At 39.5% G+C, this 23,940-nt stretch overlaps 1 protein-coding gene across 1 annotated transcript in view; it reads right to left on the minus strand.

The window, feature by feature from the left end:
- Nucleotides 1-228: 228 nt before the first annotated feature.
- Nucleotides 229-23,940, minus strand: part of SLC6A1 (solute carrier family 6 member 1) — a 176,777-nt gene continuing 153,065 nt past the window's right edge. Inside the window, exons 17-18 of the transcript XR_006581323.1 lie at nt 1,071-1,118; nt 229-257 (exon numbers count right to left, since the gene is read on the minus strand). The gene's annotated coding sequence lies outside the window, so the exon portion shown is untranslated. The remainder of the gene's footprint in view (nt 258-1,070; nt 1,119-23,940) is intronic.

Consider the following 23,940-nt stretch of genomic DNA (forward strand, 5'->3'; position numbering starts at 1 on the left):
GCTAGGTCATTTTGTCAAGCATTGTCCTGACCTAAATCAAGGTATTTCTGGAACAGCTAACTTGTATATCCTGCCAAACTTTGTAGGGATATGTGGCTACTTTTCTTTGTAATTACCGTTTCCAGTTCCATCTGTTCAGAACGATTTCTTTGGGAGTTCTCGCAGCATCATGGTTTTCTAGGGCTGTTTCATAAAATGTGCTGTCTTGAAGCTGCTGGTATGGTTTTATTTAGCTGGTGTGATGATCCATGGGGGTACTGGACAGAGACAGTAAGATGTATTATGCTTTAGAAAAGAGAAGTTTGAGCCCATTGTTTGAGGCTGTTAAGGCTAGGCAGGATAAAATAATAGAATATGTTTATTATTGCATTGAGAACTGCATTAATATAAGGAATAATTTATTTAAATGTAGCCCCTCTCTTCCCGTGGATATTCTGCAAATACATCACTTCCTTATTGTGACTGAGTGAATATCTTTTCAAGTACTTTACATTTATGGATTATAAAAATGTTTGAAAATATAGCTGTGCTGCTTAGTTGTTATTGGTCAGATAAGTCACATAGTGTCTCTCCTGTCTGACTGCATAAGCATGCAAGCATTTCCTGCACAAATCCTTACTTGTGCAAATAATCTAATATTTGGTTTCTGCATATATCTATGCATGTGGCTTTGAAATTTGCTTTCTGTGGAGGTTTATGCTGGTTGAATTTGGGCCCCCAAATGTGCATCAGCTTCCCCCCCCCTCATAAAATGGGGATAAATCAAGCTTCTCTACCTCATTAGGGGTGCGGTGAGGATAAATTATATTAACATTTGGGTTGCTCAGGTACTATGGTGATGGGCACCATATAAGTACCTGTTGTGGTGTAAAGGGGGGTTTATTATGGGCCAGGATGAGGACTTACAATCTACTATTGCATATGGAAGCCTTTGTGGGAAAGGATCATCTTTTTGTTCTGTGTTGATACAGCGCTGAATACACTGGGCTTCTGTTCTATGGCTGGGGTTCCTAGGCTCTACTGCAATATAAACAACAATAATAGTAGTAATAATATCCAAGCAAGCTTACTTAGTTGTGATAGTTTGTGTTATCAAATACGTTTTGTCTTCTTCAGTTCTGGAAAACATCAAATGTCAAGTGAATAAATTATGGTAAAATGCTTTCACGGTGAAGCAAAATTACTGCCTGATTTTGTTGAAGAAGGGAACACAAATATGAATTAAGTGCCTTCTAACTATGAATAACCTTTCTTTGGTCCTTTAACTTTTTAAAATGACCCCGTAATATTCCTTTATGCTTCATCATCTCTCCTTTGTCCTAAGGCAGTCACGTGGCTCAGGGTTCACGAGCAAATTTGACATATTCAAGTTTAACACATTAAAATCACATCTTAACCTTTCTACAGCTGTCCTCACTCTAGTGTTGCAAAGGATGTAGTAATGAAATGAAGTGATAGATTTACCAAGGGTGAAATTCACCTCTGAGATGAGGATTGTTTCCAGACCTGTGTGTTATACACTGTTCTTTCCTGTAGTGTGAGTCTGCATTCCATTGTCCTACAACAAGAAATATTATTGTACATTTAAAGAATGTGTGCAGTCATGTGCTAGTGAATGTAATGATGACCTTCTGTTTGTAGTACACATAGTGCTGTTTTTAAAAATGGATTCCAAAGCACTTTGCAAAGTCAGCAAGCTTGCATGTAAATGATGTCCCAGGATCATTTAATCAACTAAATGTAGCCACCTCTGGGGTGGAATGTGCATGGGTATGGTTTGCTGATCAGTATTATATAATGAAAATGGTGGGGGAAGATTGGTGTTTGCAAGACTGACTCTATCAGATGAAAGGATAACATAAGAACATAAGAATGGCCATACTGGGTCAGACCAAAGGGCCATCCAGCCCAGTATCCTGTCTACCAACAGTGGCCAATGCCAGGTGTTCCAGAGGGAGTGAACCTAACAGGTAATTATCAAGCGATCTCTCCTCTGCCATCCATCTCCACCCTCTGACAAACAGAGACTAGGGACACCATTCCTCACCCATCCTGGCTAATAACCATTAATGGACTTAACATCCATGAATCTATCTAGCTCTCTTTTAAACCCTGTTTATAGTCCTAGCCTTCACAACCTCCTCAGGCAAGGCGTTCCACAGGTTGACTGTTCGCTGTGTGAAGAAGAACTTCCTTTTATTTGTTTTAAACCTGCTGCCCATTAATTTCATTTGGTGGCCCCTAGTTCTTATATTATGGGAACAAGTAAATAACTTTTCCTTATTCACTTTCTCCACATCACTCATGATTTTATATACCTCTATCATATCCCCCCTTAGTCTCCTCTTTTCCAAGCTGAAGAGTCCTAGCCTCTTTAATCTCTCCTCATATGGGACCTGTTCCAAACCACTAATCATTTTAGTTGCCCTTCTCTGAACCTTTTCTAATGCCAGTATATCTTTTTTTAAATGAGGAGATCACATCTGTATACAGTATTCAAGATGTGGGCATACCATGGATTTATATAAGGGCAATAAGATATTCTCCATCTTTTTCTCTATACCTTTTTTAATGATTCCTAACATCCTGTATGCGTTTTTGACTGCCGCTGCACACTCTGTGGATGTCTTCAGAGAACTATCTATGATGATGCCAAGATCTCTTTCCTGGTTAGTTGTAGCTAAATTAGCCCCCATCATATTGTATGTATAGTTGGGGTTATTTTTTCCAATGTGCATTACTTTACATTTATCCACATTAAATTTCATTTGCTATTTTGTTGCCCAATCACTTAGTTTTGTGAGATCTTTTTGAAGTTCTTCACAGTCTGCTTTGGTCTTAACTATCTTGAGCAGTTTAGTATCATCTGCAAACTTTGCTACCTCACTGTTTACCCTTTTCTTCAGATCATTTATGAATAAATTGAACAGGATTGGTCCTAGGACTGACCCTTGGGGAACACCACTAGTTACCCCTCTCCATTCTGAAAATGTACCATTTATTCCTACCCTTTGTTTCCTGTCTTTTAACCAGTTCGCAATCCATGAAAGGACCTTCCCTTTTATCCCATGACAACTTAATTTATGTAAGAACCTTTGGTGAGGGACCTTGTCAAAGGCTTTCTGCAAATCTAAGTACACTGTGTCCACTGGATCCTTCTTGTCCACATGTTTGTTGACCCCTTCAAAGAACTCTAATAGATTAGTAAAACATGATTTCCCTTTACAGAAACCATGTTGACTTTTGCTCAATTATTTATGTTCTGCTATGTGTCTGACAATTTTATTCTTTACTATTGTTTCAACTAATTTGCCCGGTACTGACGTTAGACTTACCGGTCTGTAATTGCCAGGATCACCTCTAGAGTCCTTTTTAAATATTGGTGTTACTTTAGCTATCTTCCAGTCATTGGGTACAGAAGCCGATTTAAAGGACAGGTTACAAACCATAGTTAATAGTTCCGCAATTTCACATTTGAGTTCTTTCAGAACTCTTGGGTGAATGCCATCTGGTCACAGTGACTTGTTACTGTTAAGTTTATCAATTAATTCCAAAACCTCCTCTAATGACATTTCAATCTGTGACAATTCCTCATATTTGTCACCTACAAAGGACAGCTCAGGTTTGGGAATCTCCCTAACATCCTCAGCTGTGAAGACTGAAGCAAAGAATTCATTTAGTTTCTCCGCAATGACTTTATCGTCTTTAGGATCCTGTGGCACCTTATAGACTAACAGACGTTTTGCAGCATGAGCTTTCGTGGGTGCTTGCATCCGAAGAAGTGGGTATTCACCCACGAAATCTCATGCTGCAAAACGTCTGTTAGTCTATAAGGTGCCACAGGATTCTTTGCTGCTTCTACAGAACCAGACTAACACGGCTACCCCTCTGATACTATCGTCTTTAAGCGCTCCTTTTATATTTCGATCATCCAGGGGCCCCACTGGTTGTTTAGCAGGCTTCCTGCTTCTGATGTACTTAAAAAACATTTTGTTACTACCTTTGGAGTTTTGGGCTAGCTGTTCTTCAAACTCCTTTTTGGCTTTTCTTATTACATTTTTACACTTGGCAGTGTTTATGCTCCTTTCTATTTACCTCACTAGGATTTGACTTCCACTTTTTAAAAGGATCAGGCAAATGGCATCAAAGAGCCAGGCACTAGTTCCTTCTGTGCAGATATGCACTGAGGAAAGAGCTAGGAGTGTGAAGTGGGCACATGGAGTGGCTGGAATCTCTCTGCTTGCAATCTGTGAATATAAAGGAGCTATTCTGCCTGCATGTGTTTTCCAACATGGCAGCATCTTTAAAAAACACCTTTAGCTGCTTCATAAGAAGGTGCAAAAGAAACCAGCAGTAGCCAGTAGAAAGATAATCTCTCCCTCCACCCCACCTGGTGAGTTTCCTCCTGACCCTGAATAATCAGAGATTGAGTTATCCCCAGTGATGAGCTGCAAAAATATTAACAGGTTCCCTCCTCACTGCATGAGGGGGTCGTGGCCGCCCACCCGCCCCGGGCCTCCTGCCCCATCCAACCCCCCATGTTCTTTGATGCCCCCCCCGGGACCCCTGCCCCATCCACCCCCCTTCCCTGACCTCTGACTACCCCCTGCTGCCCCATCCAACCCCTCCTCTCATTCCTGATTGCCCCCCAAGACCCCTGCCCCATCCAACCACCCCTTCTCCCTGTCCCCTGACCGCCCCTGGAATCCCTGTCCCTGACTGCCCCCCGCCACCCCATCCAACCCCTGCTCCTTCCTGACTGCCCCCCCAGGACCCTTGCCCCCATTCAATCCCCCTGTTCCCTGCCCTCTGACCGCCCTACCCCCCCACACGACCCTCCAAATTCCCCTGCCCTCTTCCAACACCCCCTCCCTGCTCCCTGCCCCCTTACCGCGCTGCCTGGAGCCGCTCCGCCGGGACCAGCACCAGCACCGGCGCCATGGGGCCAGAGCCACAACTGCGGGGCCGGGACCAGCACCGGTGCCGCGGGGCCCGAGCTGGGCCAGAGCCGCAACCGCGGGGGCCGGGACCAGCACCGGCGCCGCGGGGGCCGGGCTGGAGCCGTGGGGCCGAAGCTGGGGCCGGGACCAGGCTGGGGCTGGGGGTGCTTGGCCGGGGGGTGCCAGGCTGGAGGGAGCCACGCTCCAGGACCAGGACCTGTGCTGGAGGGAGCTGCTGAGCCAGCCGCACCTCCCCTCCCCCCCGCGCCCCAGCTTACCTGCCTGCCTGCTGCTTGTTCAGGCTTCCCACGAACATCTGATTCATGGGAAGCAGGGGAGGGAGAGGAGAAGGGGGCGGAGCATTCAGGAGAGGAAGGGGAAGTGAGCTTGGGCCAGAGCTTTTGTTAAATAAAGCCCTTATAGAACCAGTTGTCCTGGAACAACCGGTTCTAAAAGGCCTTCTAAATTTAACAACCGGTTCCTGCAAACCGGTGCGAACCGGCTCAAGCTCACCACTGGTTATCCCATGAAGTATGAGGATGTATTATGTTGATTATAAAAATCCTGGATATTGTTGTTACCTTTATGAATGTCTAACCCTGCTAGCCTCTTGGCCTCAATCATCTTATGTGACAAATGGGTTTCACAGGCTAATTGTGCATTGGGTGAAAAATTATTTCCTTTTATTAGTTTAAAATTTGCCATATCTCGATTTTCAATGAATGTCCCCTTGTTCTTGTGCTATAAGAGAGAGTGAAGAAAAGTTCCTGACCTATCTCAAAATGCCTCTGATTTTGAGGCATTCATTATTTTGTATACTTTTATGCTCCATTTTATTTCTTTCCTTTCTTAGATAAAAAGTCTCAGACTTTCTTTATATGCAAGTTTTTGCATATCCTTAATCATGTTCATAGGGTTCACCTGAAAAGCATGTTTATAATGCATGGTCCTTAATACTTGTCAAGGCTAACAAGAGACTTTAATAAGATGGACAAGCCTCTGCATTAGTGGTGTTTGGGGGAGAATGGAATTAGGAAAGACATCTGCATTCTTTGTGCTGTATCTGTTCCATCAGCTAATTTAGAGTGATTTTTAATCCTGACTGCTTGATAGCTGCCAGGAGACTCCTCTGCAATCAAGAATTCCTTTTGAGAACATTCAAGAACTTATTTTATGTGCTGTAAAGTTCTCATGAAGAACTCCACACTTCAGAGGCTGCACGATTTTCTGAGACGCTTGCATTTAAGGGCAATTGAAAAGGTATTGTTCAAAAATTAATTCCTCTTTATCAGTTGCCAGAATATAAGGCTAAAAGATGGCTTTGGTAGAGAGCTGTTTCAGCTATAGTTCAGTTCCTTGATAAAGTGCTGGGTAAAAATATTTCTCTTTCACCAGTGAAAATGAACACACATAACAGAGAGGCTTTACTGGGAGAGGCAGAAGAGTACTTTACGGCTGGAGGTATATTTCATTCTTTGATATCCTGTTGTGGAATAAAGGAAGTTAGTGCAGTTTGGGTAATTTGTCAAAATTGGCATGTTCCAGAATAATGTGTTGATTTGAAAATTTCATTTTAAAATCATCAAAACAATTTGAAATGGTTTTGAGTTTCTTCTGCATTCCCAATCCTATAATTCTTCTGTGAAGGAAACCCTTTGATTTCACATTGTCCATGGCATATTATCAGCAAAATCAATAGGTCATTAATAAGAAGTTTAAGCACATTTTACACTGATGCCAAAAGCTAACTGGTACTTGTAGAGTACAAGATACAATACTGTAAACTGAAAAGTCATCACTTACTAACAGTTACTACACAGCAGTTGTGTATCTCAGGGATGCCACAATATTTAGTTATACTTAGAATAAGAAATAACTATGCTGTCTCACATAGCACTGCTGATAAATGTTGAAATGTTAATGGCACCCACTCTGTGAGCCTGAACTTGCTTTCCCATTCTGCTAAGAGATTTCCATAAAGTCCAGTGCTAGTTTTGATATGTAAAGGAAACAGGATCAAGCTTTAAGACTATGCAGTCTAGTTTCATAATAAATACAAGACTTCAATAGGGCTATGCAGAGGGGTCTGCCTATGTGTTGTAACTTGCAGGACTGGGAAGTTGTTATCAATCCAGACATAGGTGGGGGTTAAAATTGTGAAATAATAGAGAATGAAATAAAAGCAGAGTCATGTATTTTTTTTATCATGATCAAACATCAGTTTCTTAAAATGTTTGCCTGATTGGAGACTCATGTAGTGTAATCTTCTCATAGTAACTTTGTTCATGATTTCTGTACTTGAATTTATACTGTAAGAAACACAAACAAAAAGTAATAATCAAATGTTCTTTAGCTGACAAAATGACAGCATTATAATTGCACCAGAAGATGCTGTTGTGGTATTTTTCAGAGCATGAATGGATAGAGTACTTAGACCAGCCTTTGGTGCAAGGAGACATATTTAGCTATGTTATCTAATCAATGGGACCTCCCACAGAGCAACATTCCTAGAAGATGACTGACAGTGTTTAACAAACACAAGCTTCTCCTGCTGTTTTCTTTGGCAGAATTACAATTGCTCTTTTTAGAGCCAGTATTTTGCACATTATGAATACAGTGGAGTATGTATAACCACTTCTAATACATAAAGTTAGGAGCCAGTTTTCTAGTAGCTTTCCAACAAAAAGCCCCATAGGAAGTCCTATTGTATGCTGTTGTTGCTCTCAACTAGTAAACAGATATTTTCTTCCAAGTGATAATGCACAGGAAGAAAGGGAATGAATTCCATTTCAGTAAGAATAGTAATGTCTATATTTTCAGAAGTCACCAACAATTTTGGGTGCCTCTGATTTTGAGTGCCCAACCCGAGTCACCCAAAAAGGGGCCTGATTTTTTTTTTGACTGTAGGTGCACATCACTTGCTGAAAATCAAGCCCCTTTCAGATGTCTCTAGTTGAGCACCCATAAACTGAGACACCCAAAATCATGAGTGATTTTTTTGAAATATAGGCCATTTCTCTTGTATTTATAACAGTGTAACCCACAGTAGAATGTGTGTTACAGGTCCCCCTCTGTACTTGATACACGAAGGATGAGTCTTTACAACGCCCATCACCCTAGCCTTGGCTTTTTAGCTTAGCTGTACAGCTCATGCTTTTAGGTCTGTAGATCCCCAACTCAGTTACCAGTGTGCCATGTAAGAGGGCAGCCATCACAATAGCACTAATTAAAGGTCTGCATGTGTGACCTTTATTCACATTGAGTGGCACTCAGCGGAGTGTGTGACTACTTTTGTGAGTAACAACTACTCAGCATGAATATGGATTCAAGGATGAGGCCTGGGTTGCTTTTAGCCCAGGCTGGCATTTTTAAAGGGTCTGAAGAGAGTTCAGTGCCCAATTGCTGCTCCTGCTTTCATTACAAACATGAAGGCCCCTATTCAGCACTGAAGCATGTTAATTTACCTTGGCAATACTTTGACTTCATTGGGATTTAAGCTTGTACTTAATTGATTTACTGATTGGGGATGGGGTTACCCGTCTGCTTAAAGCTAAACACATTGCTAAGTATTGTGCTGAACTGGGGCCTTGTACAACAACTTGCATCAATAGATTCCAATATGCTTCAACAATTGTGCTTACAGTGAGTGTCACATTACTGTGCAAGAAGTCCCATTGGTATCAGGCATTGCCCCTAGATAAGAAGTGCATTCATCTCTTTTGGTAAAAGGTGGCACAGCACAGTGATGCTACACATCAAATTAAGAAAGGGAAGGATCTAGTTCAGTGGTTCCCAAACTAGGGTTCGTGAACCCCTGGGGGTTCATGAACTGTTACAGGGGGCTGTCGGGGAAAAAAGATCCCTAATGGCAGACAGAGCTGTCCCTAGAGACCACAGGCAGCAAGGGTCCAGCAGCCCGGAGTCCCTGGACTTCCAAGAGCTAAGCATCAAAGCAAGCAGATCTGTCACACTGAGGAGATTTAAACTTCAAGACTCCTTGTAAGAAATGGAAAGGGGAGTGGATATTTTTTTCTGTTTTTAAAATTAAATAGGCAGCTAGTGTTTTTAAAATTATTATGAACAAATTTAAGCTTTGTTGCAATGTGCGTTATTTGCCTGGACTGCTCAGGGCCTGAATGCTTGTGTAGGAGGAACTCTTTGAGTTGGCTTCTTAAATATCTTCATGCTGTTTCACATCTGATACTCCTTGGTGAAACATAGGAGCCTTGTCTTATAACAGGCTTATTCAAAGTGATACAAGCTAAGAAAGTGAGATCTTGGAAGAGTGTTGCCATTTTCATAATGTAATAAAAATACTGTAATGATAAACAATAATAATAAATAGTGTGTAATAAGCATGTTATAAAACACATTTTATATTTCCAAGATCACTGCTTTTTATAATTTATACTCAGGTAAAGGAGAAAATTCCTGGAAATATTCATTTTTAGGAGGGGGTTTGCGAGACTTGACATTTTAGTGAAAGGGGTTCACAGGTTGCTAAAGTCTGGGAACCACTGATCTAGTTGAAGTCATAGGAAAAACATACATAGGCAGAATGGAATTACCTCAGTTGGAATTTCACCAAAACTGGGGATTAGCGCCCCCTTGGATGAGACTTTCAAAGATTATTGCGCCATTGACACAAATGGGAGCTGTGTGGTTAAAATCTCCTAATCTGCTTTGAAAACCTTGATTTTAGTATATTCATTCATAACAGAGTGGTTGAATTCCTGCTTTAAATGCAAAACTCAGATCAACCTTAACTCAGTTGGTGCCTCTTAACAAACACAGTTAGAATGGCAGTGAATGTGTGATATACATGGGAGTAATGGGATGTTGTTTTATTTTAAAGGCATTGGTGTAGGGTTTTATATATTAGGTTTGAATGGAAAGTTGGTTTCACAGTTAATTTGTATCTCTTAAATTGAAACATTAAGCATCCTGATTAAATTTACACAGTGGATTATTGAGTTTATTCCACAATTTACACTCTCAGTTTGTAGTCTTGAGGTACAAAAAATCATTACTTCTCAGCAGAGTGCTCTGGGAGATTGTCTGCCATGTGATGTTGGACAAGTGAAGAAAATAACCACCAGAGCAACTCCTACAGAAAAATTAAATGATTGCTGGATCCATGGGAGACCAATCCCTATAGATGCTGAGCACCTGAGACATGCTGAGTGCATCCCTCTCCCTTCCCACTGCAGGTCAAACGTTGAAGCCCATTGGGACTCTTTTCAGATGACAGGTGTGTGTAGGTCAATGGGAGCTCCTTGAGTAAGGTCCTGTAGCCTAGGTGGTTATTTTGCTTGCTTGCCTTTATCTCTTATGGCTTTGACTGTTTGTTTTATGGTAATAGGTTTATAGATTTACATTAAAGTAGTTTGGCTGTAATGCAAGAGACCTACAGGCCATATCCTTTTTGTTAAGCTAAGGCAGGGGTCGGCAACCTTTCAGAAGTGGTGTGCCGAGTCTTCATTTATTCACTCTAATTTAAGGTTCCGCGTGCCAGTAATACTTTTTAATGTTTTTAGAAGGTCTCTTTCTATAAGTCTATGATATATAACTAAACTATTGTTGTATGTAAAGTAAATAAGGTTTTTAAAATGTTTAAGAAGCTTCATTTAAAAATTAAAATGCAGAACTGCCCGGAACAGTGGCCAGGACCCAGGCAGTGTGAGTGCCACTGAAAATCAGCTTGTGTGCCGCCTTCGGCACGTGTGCCATAGGTTGCCTACCCCTGAGCTAAGGCAAAGTTAGCATACGTATGTCTGGGACCTTTCACCTAGATAGGTAGTGATAAGTTAAAGCATAAGGTCCATATATGGCAGCAACCTTTAACTTGGATAGATAAAGGATGCATTGAAGCAGGGTGGCATAGGGGCTTTCCAAAGTTCCTGCCCTCTGTTAACAGGTACACCACAAGGAAAGAACCGAAAGAACCAGGAGAACAAAAATAACAAATGTGTGAATGATCTAATGTCATTAATATGTATGTATATGTCATCAGTATGTACAAACATACCAGCCTATGGAATAAGTGTATCCCAACATTTTGGTGGCTGAGGAAACTAAAATTGGATATAGAAGGAGGGCTTAAGCACTCATGCCCTATAAGAGGGGTGACACACTGTGCCACAACTCACCTTTTATTTTATTTTATCTAATCTAATCTAATCAAGAGTCTGTGCATCTAGAAATCTAAGATTCAAGCGTCTTTCTTAGTTTATTCGTCTTTTAGTTTAATTTTAAATTTTAAGTCAGTTAAGTGAAATTCTAAGCCAGCTTCCATAGCTCTTAGCTCTAGCTTCTTCTAAGCTCTGCACCTGCCACTCAAGAATTGAGGAACCTGAGGCGAGGCTGGTCCTTGATCTCTTATAACCAGGCCATCAAGGAAGGGTGTGAGTATATTAATTAAAATATTTATAGTATATAATATCATATGTATCTTTAAAATAATAGTATTGCATTTGTAACTCTGATTATTTTAGCATTTTATTACTATTTAATTATAATTCCTTTTTATCGCAATAAAAGTTTTTAAGACTATATTGGTCTCAGTTTGAGTGTCCTGTCATACCCCCAAGGGTCATGTGCATATTCTGTGTAACCTGATTCTGGGACAAGACCTTAGTATCTTCTGATCAAGTTGATTGGTGAGCCTTTAACCCATACTATCCAAATTAATAATATTAACCTCCTAAGTCAGGCAACAGTCCAATGCAGTGGTTTGTGTTTAAGGTTTTTATCATCAATTTTTCTTCATATACTTGAAGCTAATACTACTTTGTGCTAGGGTCAAATCTAGTGAGCTAAGTGGTACTGGATAAATTGTTTACATACTTGGAGTTGTAAACAAGTGGCAAAGATTTGGAATTAACAACTTTATGTTCGAGATGAGATTCTATGGGAAAGACGGGACAAAACTGCCTCACTCGTTATCTGGCAACTAACAAGGACAATAAGTTCAAACTTAAGTAGCATCTAACACTGATGAGCTTCCATTTTGAGAGAGAATGATTGAATTCAAATTAGTCTCCTTTTATTGTAAAACAGCTGTGGAGGGGGAAGGTAATCCACCTGCTCTGCCTTTACAGCTTTCAGTAAAGTTATGACTGCATGACACCTGCACAAATGTGGAAACCAGAGGTTAGCATGTCTTGTAAGGACAGTCTAGCTGAACTCTTTACTGTTGCTGAAGGCAGAGTTGGATGAACAGTTCACAGGGAACAATCGGAATTGTTGAACTTAACTCTTTCTCCCTGTCTGTGATCTGTGATGCTACACAAAGGACTGTCTTTTGCCTCTAGGTGTTGTTGTGATACAAACAACAGGAAGTAGTAAGAAACACTGCAGGGATGGACACAAACATTTGTGGAATGTGAAGTGATGGGAATGTTAGTATATGGATCATTAATTGAGCTTCAGCAAAATCATACATGGTCTTTTGTTAAGGTTCACCGGAATGTTGTCACGCCTCATTAAAGGAATATCTACCAAATTGTTCTGAACTCTCTCCACTAAGACTAAGCTGACATCATTAATCTCATGTCATTGAAGACATGAGCTGATCCTGAGTCATAAAGCTAGAGGTTGAAAGCCACCGAGCTCTCAAGCATATGCATTTATTAGTGATTTTTAAGAAAACTGAATTCTCCTCCTTCTTTGCCTTCCATTGTTTGCATCAGTCACTAAAAAAATGTATGTGGTGTGTTTGAAGACTTAGCCAGTTTTGGCATTTGTACTTACAGTGACAAAATGCTAGTCTATGCAGAGCACTGGAGGAACATTGTTCTGACAGCCCATTGAGTTGTATATCTCCAAACTTCCTGGTTAATGTACCATGGAGCATGTTCCACCCCTACCCCTCCTGACCCCTCCCTCCCCTCTTGTGCTGATGACACTGTTCTCTGAAGCACGATTTGTCATGGAACATGCCAAAGAAACACGGCTTTCAGCTGGAAGCATCCCAGCACCCCTGTCTGAAATGCTTTCAGCTGCAAACAACAGGGGAAGTATCTTCCCTTATGTTTATTTCACAATACTCCTCACCAGGAGAAATCTGGGTACAGCAGCACATTATTACATTTAATGTAAAAATGGTGGAGATTCTGCTAAAAAGATTTTAGAAAGAAATGCCAGGGAGAAGGCAATAAAAATATCCCAATTAAGCAGCACCACTTGAATGTATAACAATTTGACATCAATACAAGGCTGCAGTTGGTTTTGTTTTAATTTGTGTGCTTATGTTAATGGCACCTTCTAATTAGGGTATCCATTAAACCTCTGTAGAACTAATTTAACAGGGAAACTTTTCAATTAAATGTATTCAAATTGGGCAGCAATAAACCTGATTTTTTTTTTGCACCAAGTAATGCCAAGCCCATTATGTTCCGTTGCACAGGATTGTACAGCTTCATTGTGTATGATAAACAGGTTATATAAAGCTGAGCAGAGTAGTAACATGCATTGATAATGTATTTTTTAAGCTTAATAAAAGCTTCTGAGGAAGCAAATGTTGCCATACAAGCACAAAAGTGTATGGAATTCAGGCATCGAAATGCAAGTAATGTGGAGAATGTAAAGATCTAAAATGAGAGGTTATTGCTTGAGTGTTACTATATTCTTAGGAATCTGTTGTTCTTTTGTTTTTGGTTTGTTTTATTACCATTTTATAAGAAATACTTCTAAATTCTGGGAAATGGAGCCCATAAAAAAGGAAGGTTTGAAAGCACAACAGCAATGTAGTCATAATATCATTTCTGAAAATGAAGACTTATTTCAGACCATTCAGGAAAATACATTTTAATTTTTTTGTATATGTCAAAAATGCATCTTTATGGCAGGAACCTGCATCAAAATTAAGCACATAATTGATGAGAATGAGTGTTTTTCTTTACTGGTACTCTCCCCTCCCCATCGGCACTTGTAGAATGGGTCCGGTCATAACGTCCATGGGACTTTGCATGTGCTTAGTTATACAGATGCTTAATTTTGCTTTTCTAGGTGAAAGCCATGACACTTGGCCACTTGCAGGACTGAGGCCATGAACGTGTCTAAGATACAAGAGTGGTAGAAATTTTAAAACATCTTAAGTTGATACTGAGCCATTCGGTTCATAAAAATCATGTAATCTATCATTGTCTGACACAGCACAGCACACATTCTACGATTCAACTTGTGTCATTTTGTTTTCACTTTCTTTAAAAAGTCCTTTCATTTAATTTTTTTAGTTTATGTCAAAACAAAATGACCTTTTTTGTTTCATTTCAAAAAGCCTATTTGAAATAAAAACTTTTAGTTCAACATTTCTTGATGTAAATTTGAAAATTTTCACTGGAATTGACACTTTCTCATCAAAAACCAAACCAAACAGATTAAATGAAGCTATACTTTTTGGCAAGAAAACTTTCCAGATGAAAAATTTTAATCAGTTCTAGTATTCTCTACTATTAGTTTGCCTGGCCCTAGAAGGGATTAATTAAATCAAGGTAATTAGCCTACATCACAATGGGTTTAAGTAACCCGGTGTGGAAAAGCAAGCAAATGAGGTTGTCCTTTCAGTCATACCATTTTCCTGGTCAGTAATCTCCGGCTGGTATTTAGCAAGCCTTTTCAGTTTATAATAATATAATGTAATGGCTTGTGACTACATATATTTTTATTTTCTAAAAGATGAAACATGTCAGGCTTGTTCATATGCACATGGCAGCCCTCATTACCTGAAGTAGTGCAGACACACTTTTAGTTCACTTCCTGTTTTTTTTATATTTGCCATGAGTTATATCCCCAATATTATATGTCTGTGATTGGATAACTGTTGTGTTATCCGTGAACATAAATTTGCCAGTTGAGGCCCAACTGTTGTACTAAGCTCCAAACTGCTGCTCATAGAAAAATGAAAAAAAAATCATGAACATTTTGATTTTTTTCCCCAAAATATGAAAAACAAGTTATCTAATTGTTTTTGAATAAAAGTTTCAGTTTTTTTTAAAGCATCTTATCAGCTTAGCTGTATGGTGGGATTAAAAAAAAATCAAGATTTCCAAAAGTCAAATGTCTCATTTGAAAAATTGAAAAATCTTGATTAGAAATTTGTAAAGTTTACAGCATTTCAGAACAATTTTTTTGTGAAAAATGTCAATAAAGGGCATTTTCGATTAAATATTTTTTGTTAAAAATTAATCAGCTCTAGTACAAACTACAGATATTTTGCATACAGGTTATGGATGAGATCTCTCTTAACTGGACTTAGAAATCTACTAGTTGTGTATTGATTTACCAGTCCCCTCTCTTCCAAGGTATGTTAAATTTGTTATACCAGCTATCTCTGGTAGAGTGTTTTTTTTCTCCCCCCAGCTTATTTGGGTAGCTAAAAGTTGCAAGTTCTAGTCCTGATGTTACCTGTATTCATATTACTGAAGTAGGCTGTCCTAGTTGTACATGTGACCAAAGATTGTGATGGCTCTGAATCAGCAAGGTACATAAACCCATGCCTAAACTTAAGTACTTCAGTTGTCCTACTGAAGTATAATATAGCAATGAAAAGTATTGTGCTAATTGAAAATTCTGTGTAGTAATTTATATTGATGGAGCTATTTATTGTGACCTTTCTCCTCTTTCTCCTTTATTCCTCATTTTTAATAAGGACTATGTGTGTATTAACCATTTCCAGTTAGAAGCAGTCAGTGCCAATATTTTGTTTTCACATAGCCATTCATTTGATCAGAATTAGAAATAGTAAAGTGGTTTTTTTGTTTTGTTTTGTTTTTACATGCAACTCTTGTAATACAAAATCACCTCTGGCTGGAATACAGCCAGTGTGTTTAGATAAAGTACTAATTTAATTTTGTTTTTTTCCATGCCATTAACTATCAAAAAGAATATCCATGTGTTTCAGGTTTTCCATTGTTTTGAGTATGTAAATATATGAGCATTTTTTGCTCTCAGTTGTTTACTTGGTGTGTACAGGAGATTTTATCTGAGCAGATACATGTATTCATGGGCTACCCTGGACTTTGATCTTGTTGGACAGATGAAATACTTTCATACCTGTTTTGTTTTATTTATTTATATTGTTTTGCCTTTTTTCAGTGCTATAAAAATGAGCTAACCATGAGATATTTACTCTAGATCCTCATTCCTTTACATCAGAAATACCATCTTTTCCCAAGGGATTTAGCTGAACATACAATGTTTTCATTATCTGAACTCTAGCCTTCAGTTACAAGCATCATCTCTATATAAATTACCTTTAAAAAGAAACAGTTTATCCTTTATACAAATCATCCAGTTTCCACAAGCCCCTTTATCACAAAACTACATTATGCTTGATGGAAGTGCTAGTAAAACAGCCATCAGCACAGCCTGCCTTGTCACCACTTCACTAACAGTTTAATGGACTTACTATAACTTAGGCATGCATCCGATGAAGTGAGCTGTAGCCCACGCAAGCTTATGCTACAATAAATATGTTAGTCTCTAAGGTGCCACAAGTACTCTTGTTCTTTTTGCGGATACAGACTAACACGACTACTACTCTGAAACCTATAATTTAGGAGGCGTCTCTTATTTTCAGTCAGCTACATGATAGCTTTGCTACAGCCCCTGGTGTCAGGGAGCACATGGATGTACCAGCACGGGGAAGTGGGCCTCTTAGGTTTGTCCACACAGTAAAACTCTGCACAGGCTGGCCTACCGATCTAGCTTGAGTCCAGCCAGCGCGGCTAACAGTAGCAATGAAGATAGCACAGTGTGGGCTTCTGGGCAGGTAGTACAAGCCTGGCACAGATGCTGGGTATACACTCAGCTTGCTAGCCTGCTCTGAATTGTCTTTGCTTCTATTGTTGCCCAAAGTAGCTGGATTCAAGCTAGCTCAAGTAGTTAGATCCTGCAGAACTTTTGCAATGTAGACATATAGGGTATGTCTACATTGCATACTAAGGCTGAACTCTGACTCTGGTCTGAGCCTAAGCCTGCTTCTGTCTACCTGCAGATCAGTCTGGCTTGGGTAAGAAAGCACTCAGGACCTAGATCCCAGAACCCTGCTTGAGGAGGTGGATCAGAGCCTGTCATTTTGCAGTGTGGACACAGCTCAAGCTACAGACCTGAGTCAGAAATATGGATGTATTCACATGGCTGAGAGACCCAGGCCCAGCAATTGTAAACCCAGGTTTACAGTGCAGTGTGGACGCTCAAGAACTGGTTTGGAAACATTGAGTCTACAAGCCCCAAGTCCCATAGAACCGGGTTTAGTGAACAGTAATCACATGCCCAAGAGGCCCCAGTTCAGCGGTCCATCCCTATTCAAAGCCCATAAGCACATCTTTAACTTTAGGCATATGCTTAAGTCATATTGACTTTGATGGAACATAACCATGTGCTTTAATGCTCTGCTAAATTGCAGCCCAAGGATGCCAAATTCTTAAAGCAACGGGGAAAGGTGTCATTAGACAATGATTTTGTTCAGTCAGGCTAAGCCTGACTCCTAAAGGTCACAGCTCACATCTGATTATAGTGATGCAAGGCAATGGACCTAATTAATTACTGTGCCAATCTTCTGTCTTTGATGGAATTAAGCTTTGGATTAATTTAATCTAATTGGTTTGGGAGGGTTTATCCTTAGCTGGGTTTCTACCCAAATTCATTTAAAAGAAATCCAGATTTTAATTTAAGGACCCTGAAGCAGACATTGACAACTAGAGCTTCGTGATCCTTTAAGTACCAGCACAGTTCAGTTTGTTGGAAAGTGGCAGTGATTGTCCTTTGTATGCTAAAGATAAGAGTTTGTGCAAAGATATCATTCATTGCTAATATACAACAATTGGTAAAGAGCGAATTTAAAATGCTGTGCTCTGTCATTTTCAGAGCAAAGTTACTGTTTCCTTCAGTGTAAATTGGTGTTTCTTCCACAATGTTTTGATTAATTATGTTGGTCACTCATTCAAGGAAACATTTTTGACACAGCGCAGTGAACTGAAATGACCTGGAAATAATTTCCTAACAGAACCTGACACTTCTGTTTATCTCTAGATAGATATTTATTGTCTTGCTCAGAGAAGATTTTTGGCAAAATACTACTGAGTTGCTCTCAGGGCAGCTGCATACCATCACCTGCAATACCAGATGGCATTAAACATGCCAAGACATTTAATGACTTTCTGCATCAGAAGTTCTGTAAAGATTCAGAGGCTGCTTGTTGTCTTGATGCTTGGAAACATACAGTGGCACCAACAAAAAATGCAGCATCTTTTCAGGAATCAGCTGTGGCAGCATCCGACTCCTCCGCACAAATTGGTTGGACTAAGTATTTTCCCCTTCCCTGTAATATAAAACCAGTGCTGAGCACAGATGGAAGCAGCTCATTGCTGTTATGTGTATATTGTCTCTAAAGAGCTGTGATGGTAAAACCTCATATAATCAAGAAACTGGGGTTAATAAGGGTGGGATCCTATATCTGAGGCACTCAGCATATCGCAATATCAGACACCATAATATAGGGAGAGGAGTGGAAACACTGTCTTGTTCACATGTACATGGTCTCTTCTTTGTTCTCCATGGACTGCTGTAATTGGCATAGAAGTTTAGGTAAGTTGTGATGGTATAAGAATTGTGCTTATTGCAAAGGCTTTTGAAAATCCTTTTTGGAAAATAAAACCAACCCCCCAGACCTTTCGAATTCACCTCTATTTAGCTTTTTTAGACTTCATTGCTTTGCATTACAGTCCTTGTGTTGTACAGAAATTGTGCTTCTGCAATGTAATAAACATGCCAATCAGTTGATTGAGTTTTTATATGTACAGGTTGGGTATTACCTGATTTGCTCAAGTGTTGTTTGTGTAGAGAAAATTCCAGGCCCAAATATAAAGATTGTTTTTGTAAAATTTAGCCCTTTTCTATGCAGTGTTGCTTTAAAATGTCAAAAATGGAGTACTCCAGTTTTTATTCTATCCAAAGACAGATGATTAAGATATTGCATTATGACTAAAGCACCATTGCTGGCAAAACAAATTAATTTCTAGTTCTTGTGACACTTCCTCATCTGTCCTGCCTTCTCTAAGGCAGTTTTGGCCACATTTAGCACCATCAAGTACTTATGACTCACAAATAATTCACCAGATTACTTCAGCCTTAACGATCAAAATAAGCATAAAGATCTTCTATTAACCCTAATATCGACCACTTAAGAGCTTGAAAAAATGACACCTGCTAGATTGAAAAATAGTATAAAATCTGTTTTATTATTATACTATCATGAATTTTCAAACCCCGCTCCTGGAAATTAAGAGATGCTGTTTGTATAAGTATATTTTTCAGAGTGTTTTACCAGTACGCTCAGCAATAGTTCTTTATTTTCTATAGAGAAGACCGATAATCAAGGATGCTATTGAGATACCAATACACATATTTCTCTTGTAAAAACTGAGTTGTTTATGTCAGCAAATGGGGTGCTCGGTTGGGAACAGTACAAACAATGATCTCCAGCATAAAAGTGTAAGTCTGGAAATGACCTCACCTTCCTGAAAATATCATAAAAAAATAAACTTGCATAGTGGACCCAAAAAGTGAGTTTTACATCACTTGGAAAAAAAAGAAAAGAAAAGAAAAATCAGGCTAGCAAAAAAAGCTTCATCCAGATATATTTTCACCAGTGAGATGTAACATGCAAATTGATTGAAATTGTTTTCTGAGGAATAAGACTAACAGACATCTGTAGAGTGATACTTTAAACTATTTGGACCAAATTGCCACCCTCATTTCACCTGCTCTGTCATGTTGATGCCTCCTCAAATCTCTTCCCTCCTATAACCTGCGCTCCTCCCTGCAAGTCCCATGCAGGTTACTACATTGGCCTTATGCCTCTACACAGAGCAATGACCCTTTCCTTGAAGCCATTCTGGGGTTACATAGATACACTCTCAGTTATAGTCTAACAGGTATATTCCCAAAATATCATTTTTAAAAGCAATATTAAAAACATTGTCCAGGTCTTGAAGCTACTCCGACTTGTACCAACTGAGGATCTGTCCTGTTATCTAAATTGCATACTCTTCCTGGTATCTAGGGAAACCCCTTTTAATTTACTCAGGTATCTGTTATGGTTGGCACCAGAATAAATCTGGAACTCTCAAGCCTCCAAACACTGAAATCAGAATTCACAGTTATATTCCAAGACAAAAAGTATGTTAAAATGGAGTTAAGGTTGGGAGTACATATCACGAACTTAAGCGTGAAAAAGCATTACAGGGATATTATAGTTAACCCAAACTCCAGGCATTCCAAACCCAGGAAATTTAGAATTAATGTTACTCTTAAAAGAAATCCAAACTTCTTAAGGTACCCAAACAACCTTAACACTGCCCTATAGTGACTCCCTTCCATACCCATATCATTATCATAAGGACATTGTAGTGTTTGTGGTCCCAGATGAGCTGTAACATAGATCTTTAAAATATAGTTTTCCCTCATGATGTCACTAACTACCCAGGTGATTTTAGATCTGGGAAAAGAAAGAATTAAGAAATTGAAGGTGGGGGATAAAAACCCAATAAGCTAAGAGTATCTGAGGAATGAGGCTAGGTTATTTCTAGTGCCTTCGGACACACTTACCTTACTGGTCATTTTCCATCTTGAATTTTTTAGTTATTCCTTGAGAAAGGAGGGACAATTATCTTCTAAAATCTCATGGTATGGAAAATGTTTTCTTTGGTACTGTAAGACCTTTATCTAGTGTAAATGGGTGCAGTTCCAAACTTAACTCAATGCTGCTCCACTGATTTCCACGGACTCCGGATCTAGCCCATAGCAATAAGAAGTTTACCGCAGGCCCTCTGGAGCTCTTCATGCTTTGAGTAGACTTGGCTCAAACTCTAGATCTTACCTTGCCATTATCACTGACCAGCGGAGCACCCTTGTGAAACTCTAACTCTTAGGGCCAAATTCAACCATACTCTTTTAGTCTCATTTTGTTATATGTTTAATTAGGAAACAAAGGGCCAGGACATGCTTGGCAACCTTCAAGCTGTTCTGAGGTAATATGCCACTGAATGTGCATCATCCAGGCAATGCCCTAATTAGGTCCAGGACAGCGGATTTTCAAAGGGAAGCTAGGAAAATGAGGAAACAAATCAGTTTTTCAGTCATAATGTGAGCAGGAGTTACAATACACTGCACATGCTCCCCTTCCCTGCAAGGAGCATTCTGAGTGATTGACCATTTTGCACCTTAGGAGAGAGTGCGCTTAAAGATTCAACTTGTGTTCTTAATTGATTGACGTCAAGAATTTTGAGTGTTGCCTGCTCATATATTCATGCTGTTCATGGCTAGAGACACAGTGACAAGTCTGACTCCATTTGTGACCAGAGACTTAGGGGAAAATCTCTCCACATCCACAACCAAGAACGGTGTTGGATTAAAAGTAATAATTAATACATTAATTATTTTGGGGAAAATATGGTCCAGTGCAGACCCCGGATTTGGCTTGTATTATTAGAAAGAAATATGTCTCTCAGCCTGCTGAGTTTGTGCTATGTGAAGCAGGCCTGTTAGTTTGCAAGGTCTGTGCTAATTGTAGAAAAACATTCAGAGACAAAGAGTTTGTCCTAAAAGTGATAAGATAACATGTTACAAATGTTTTTTTCTGAATTCGGGAACAAGATTTGTTGTTCTTCCACTTTTACATTCCTATCTTGCTTGTTTTCTTTTCATGTGTGACAAGTGGCATGGATCGATTCATTGGAGTCTGTCATGTCCCAATGATTTGAGAATAGTTATGTTAAGTGAAATAGGGTGTGATTGTAAATGTATGTTTGAATGAGTGATAAAAGGTTGAAGTGCCAGCCTAATAAGTAATAACTACCCAGGAACATTCGGCCGAAGAATGCGCAGAATGGAAATAACCGGATGACCCCATAGGGCAAACCGGAATCCACCCCCAAGGACGGAGGGACCGAAGAACAAAATAACAACAAGCTTGTCACTGCTGTGCCATCTGCATGATGGACTATCATTTTAAATGTGAGAACCGTGATTGATTATCACTTCAAACATGAAAACAGCAGGATGAAGCAAACCCTATAGATTTGAATGAGGATGAATCCCTATAAAGACAGACTCTAAAAACTGAGAACTTTGAGTCTGGTTCTGCAACCACCCTCCAGGAGCATCAGATGCGCATCTGACAATGACTCGGCTCCACCCTCATGTCCAGGCCACCTGGCCAGTAACTTGGCACGAGCAACCTCTAGGCTGGTAACTATAACAACGTAAGGTGTGTGTGTGTGTGTGTGTGTGTGTGTGTGTGTGTGTGTGTAAGTAAAGGATTGTAGTTATAGGAGACTGTATCTTGTTTTTTTCATATCTGAATTTCAACCTTGTATTCACAAAAAATGTGGCTTTTTGCCTTATCCCCTTTACAAGATCCTGTTGGTCTTTATTGGTATAACAATGGCTCTAAAATAGGAGGAGGAAGGATGGGACGATCCTATGATCCCTGCATACACATGGCTGTAGTCCACAGGGTTTCTTTTTGGCCCTGTGCATAGGCGGAATTTGGAAGGCGAAGGTAGCAGGGGCCACTAGGTCCATTGCTGTTGCTCTGCTATTCTTGTGATGGAAAGATGAAAAGATTCCTTCCCTAATGAGTTTCACAGGACTCCAGTTTATATGGACTGGAGACAGTATTCAGGATTTAGTCCTTGATCAGTTTTATCTTCCAGTGTCTCCAGAGCAAGAAACCTTTGTATTTAATAGTGATACTATCTCAATTTTTTACAGTGTAATGTCCTGCATCCACAAGGAGCCCCAAAACAATCTTCAAACCAGTCCTGTAGCTTTTTCACAAACAAAACTCCTACTGATGTGAATGTGACATCTTGCTTGAGTAACAAGTGCGGATGTGACCCCATCGACCAAACTTTCAAAACTAATTTCACCGTGCAAAATATGTTTGTGTTCAACAAACCAACCAGTCTACAGCAGCACTACACAGCTGACCAGGACAGGAAATGAAGAAGAATCCTGTATTCATTTAGTACTTCTGTCTAGCACAGAGAGTGACGTAGAAAATGAGACATTTACTACATGGGATTAATAAAACTCTGGTTTTGTTTGGGTTTTTGTCTATTGCCATCTAGTCTATGGCTGAGAGAGAACACTTCTATAAAATTATGTTGGGAAGTGGTGTGCTGGATTCAGAGCAAATACATTTTCTTTTGATTTTTACAAATTTCTAGCCCAATGTTGGTAACATATAGGAAGTCCTATGTGTGCATCATTATAAGCAATAAAAAGTATGCTGTTTAGAGTTGCTGTGATTTTTAGTTTTCATTATTCAGTGCAATTCATTTAGATTGAATTTCAAAGCACTGATGGCCCTGGGATCATGCAGATAAAACCCCTAGTGTGTCGTCTTCAAACCAAGCCCGTCTGCAATGGCAGTGTGGTGTCTTTGAACATCATTCTGGATATCAATTGGCACTTTGAAAAATAAATTATTTTAATGCTATGCAGTCAAATCTCGATTAAATCCTCTCCATTAAATTAATTTAAAATGCATGACATTTTATTTTAAAAATTGCATTTTAAAATATGAACTGTTTAACTGCCCAAACTCTGTGTGTGTGGGTGGGTGGGTGTGGGTGGTGGGAACACACCACATATGAACTTTACATTCTCTCTGCCCCATCTAAAAAGTATCTTATTTAGGTACTTCTATGGCACCCATTACCATAATATCTGAGAATTCAGATTTTAAAGGTATTTAGGCACCTAAGTCCAGTTGATTTTATTGGACATTAGTGGCAAATTTTAAAAAGTATTTAGGTGTCTGAATGCCTAACAATCTTTAATGTATTTACCCCTGTGAAGAGGACGTTACTCATCCTGTGCAGTAGCTGACGTTCTTTGAGATGAGTGTCCCTGTGGGTGCTCCACTACAGGTGACTTAAAAGCAGTGTATCTCAAGGAGGTAGGGACTTCAGATTTGATGAGAATAGGG

Source organism: Mauremys mutica, chromosome 7, assembly GCF_020497125.1.
Source record: "Mauremys mutica isolate MM-2020 ecotype Southern chromosome 7, ASM2049712v1, whole genome shotgun sequence".
Classification (NCBI taxonomy): domain Eukaryota; kingdom Metazoa; phylum Chordata; order Testudines; family Geoemydidae; genus Mauremys; species Mauremys mutica.